Here is a 3,817-nt window from a genome sequence, read left to right on the forward strand (position 1 = left end):
TTCACCTGGATATGTTTTTATTTACATTTGTGTACAAAGTGTATTGATAACAACTTCTTAATAACACTGTAACAGCGACGCTTGGGTATAGATCATTATACCGTTGTCAAGCAAGACTGAATAATGAGCACGGTACAGAATTATATATATATGGTAGGTGGAGGATTAACAGTAACAACAATGATAACACATGAGAGGGATTAACGTGAGGAGGTTAACTGATAACAACAGTACTAGTGAGTGAGTGAGTTAATGCTTTACGGCAATATTTCAGCCATATCGTGACGAGAAATAATACATTTGTAATACATATATTTTAACTAAATAAAAACATCGATGGACAGTAAAATTACTAGAATACCACAGATTAATATTTAAAACTAGCATACAACTATAAAAAGATATCACTATAAATAACGGTACAATATAAAAAAGGGCTATAGATCGCCAGCAGCTGAAGGTAGATCACCATACTAGGGACCATGGGGACTTACAGTACTTTAGCTTCCTGCATGGAACCCAGCAGGATTTACATTATCCCTTCAGCAACTAGCGATTGTACGCAAAGTTAGCCACAATTGAAATGATAAATACACTACGTTTAAAAGTGTAGTAGGCAGAACTATTCTTTGAATGACATGGACTTACTATATCCTCTCAGGGGGACAATCATTTTACACTACGTCAACCCCCTTTGAGGATACAGCCAATAACAAACTCAGATATAAATTCATTCTTCCAATTTTAAGAAGTCATTCATTTTATACAAGACGTATTATAAAAATCTTCTCTACAATTCTATTTCTTTTAAAAACCCAATAATTAAATGAGAATGAATATTGTTAAAAAGATCCTTTAGAGAAGATGATTTGAAATATTTATCCCTTGTGATGGCAAAATCAATAGAGTCAAGCAGGACATGCTTGACCGTGATTCTCTCATCACAAGGGATACAAAATCGAGGTTCTTCACCTTTTAATAAATATTCGTGAGTATATCTGCTATAGCCAATACGACATCGTCGTAAAATGACCTCTTCAAATCTGGACTTACATCCCAAGAAGGTGTAACCGATATTTGGTTTAATTTCATGTAATTTATTGATACCTACTTGAGTGTCCCACTTCTGTTGCATTTGATCTCTGATGTAACATCTAATAACAGGTTTGCTATCGCTATATGGGATCAGAAGTGGTGTCACAGATTTGTTGAGTGCTGCTTTTGCAGCAGCATCGGCCATTGTGTTCCCAGTGATTCCAACATTACTGGGTAACCAACAAAAGACGATGTCATATTGGCCAGTAGCAAGTTTATTATATAATTCAATAATTTGGATTAAAAGTGGATAGTTACATGATATAATTTTGATAGCCTGAAGACATGAGAGAGAGTCTGAAAATAATACAAATTGCTTATGCTTAAATTGTTTACCAATATATTTTAGAGCTGTTAAAATGGCATGGGATTTGGCTGTAAAAATGGAACTATGATCTGGAAGTCGTGAAGACATAGTCCTGGATACCGGCCAGGGGATGACATTCACGTTGTTTTGTTGAAGAGAAGTCGAGCAATATGAGGCCGGGCGTTGTCATGTTGAAAGGTAATGCCTGGGCCATGACGACGCAAAAACGGTAGAACAACAGGGTCGATGATCTCGTCGCGGTAGCGCTGTCCATTGAGATTTCCCTCTACCACTATCGAACGGGTCCTCTGTCTTGCTGTAATCCCACCCCATACCATAATGCTGCCGCCCCCGAACCGATCTTCTTCCATGACACAATGATTGACGTAACGTTCTCCTCGACGTCGGTACACTTGAATCCGTCCATCGCTGTGGCTGAGGTGAAAACGAGACTCGTCAGTGAATAGAACTTGTCCCCGCTGCATGGCCGTCCAGCGTAGACGCTGTCTGCACCACTGTAGACGTGCTTGACGGTGGTTTCCTGTCAAAATGGGACGTCTGGCGGGTCTTCTGGCGACAATCCCTGGACATCTGAGGCGACGACGTACGGTTTTTGAAGATATTCGTCGAAGGCCAGGGATGTTTCTTGCAGTCACAGTTGCTGGCTGGAATCAATTTCGTAGGTGTGTTGGTCGAATCCAGATGTCTTGTCGATTATTGGTTACGCGTGGCCTGTCACTCCGGGGATGGTCTCTGGCTGCATTCGCCTGTTGCCAATGTTGCCATTAACACCAAATGGTGTTTCTTTGGACGTTAAATTGTCTTGCAATATCCTGTTGATTCGATCCTGCTTCATGCATACCAATGGCTCGCAGACGCTCATTTTCGGCCAGACGTGGCATTTCGTAATGTTGAATAATTGCGTAATTTTGTTGTTTTTTCTGATTGGTTGTTGTTAGCACGATGCTAAACAATGCATATGGAATCGCACATGTTTTTATACCCATTCTTGGGTAGTAAAATGCATGGGGCTTGCATAAAAGTCAACTTTTGCATGGAATGCATGCTTTTCTGTAGCAGTTGCGTTTTTGTGACTTGATTCCATACATGTACTACAATATTGAAAACCAAACTTTACCAAACTTGGCACTTTCGAGTGAAGCATTCAGAGTAGCATATCGGACTTATGTCGATAACGACTAGTTCCGAGTGGAAATAAAATCATTGTCGTTTGAATTAGCGAACGCCTTAACAATACAATGGCACTATCTGACATGCTGTGAACAAAGGACTGACATGAGCTTATGGCTGTAGGAATAAATAAAAATAGCCGTTACTTGCACTTGCACCAGGGTTAGTCTACCCATGTTCGAGATTACATATTTAGACAAACATATTTCATAGAATGGTTAACTTGCATTGAGAAAATACCCTAAAACGTGAACTACTAATTCCATATACGTATTTAGCCTTCGTTTACATTGGTTGTATGGCTCCACGTGCTGTCATCGAAGCCCAACGGAGATCTAGTGAGTGAGTGAGTATGGGTTTACGCCGCTTTTAGCAATATTCCAGCAATATCACGGCGGGGAACACCAGAAATGGGCTTCACGAATTGTACCCAAGTCGGGAATGGAACCCGGGTCTTTGACGTGACGAGCGAACGCTTTAACCACTAGGCTACCCGACCGCCCCCGATCTTGCGATACGGTCACTTTGATGTATAAATAGAGAATCTCACCCTCGTGTCTTTTGATATCAAATATATCAACACTCGTTGATAAAAGTGGAAAAATTCCTAGGATTTTTGCCACTTTTATCAACGAGTGTTGATATATTTGATATCAAAAGACACGAGGGTGAGATTTTATTTATCATCCAACATCATTCTTACAACTTTTTCAATTTGTAGACAGTAATTAGCAGTGTCGTCAGTGTAAAAGGTACTGCTAACAGCTTCAGTAGCAGAGCCATTAGTGATGTCATTTGATTATGACGTCATGGTAACAGTGACCTCACAATGGTCTGCAAAGCATTGTGATGTAATTTCATTGCAGCGATATCTACAGTGTAGATATCGCTTGATCTAATCCAAGCGATATCTCCCGTGGGAGCCAGTTTTGGATGATAAATATATATTGCCATGCACCTCACTGTCGCAGTTATAGAAGCTTATCTATTTTGCAAAACAAGATGTTAAATGCAACCAAAAGGCTTGCAATAGGCCAGTCTGTTCTGATTTCAGAATAAGCGCGTTTGTTTACAAAGTCTGGCCACGTCATCACTGCGCTGGATTGTGAATAAAAGAAGTTTCAAAACGATTTTTTAAAATGTTTTTCGACCTCGGTTACCATGACGTCACAATCAAATGATATCACTAATCGCTCCGACACTTTTACACTCTAACTCAAGACA

The sequence above is a fragment of the Haliotis rufescens genome, unplaced genomic scaffold (assembly GCF_023055435.1).
Source record: "Haliotis rufescens isolate VD_foot unplaced genomic scaffold, xgHalRufe1.0.p SCAF_8, whole genome shotgun sequence".
NCBI classification, from domain to species: Eukaryota; Metazoa; Mollusca; class Gastropoda; order Lepetellida; family Haliotidae; genus Haliotis; species Haliotis rufescens.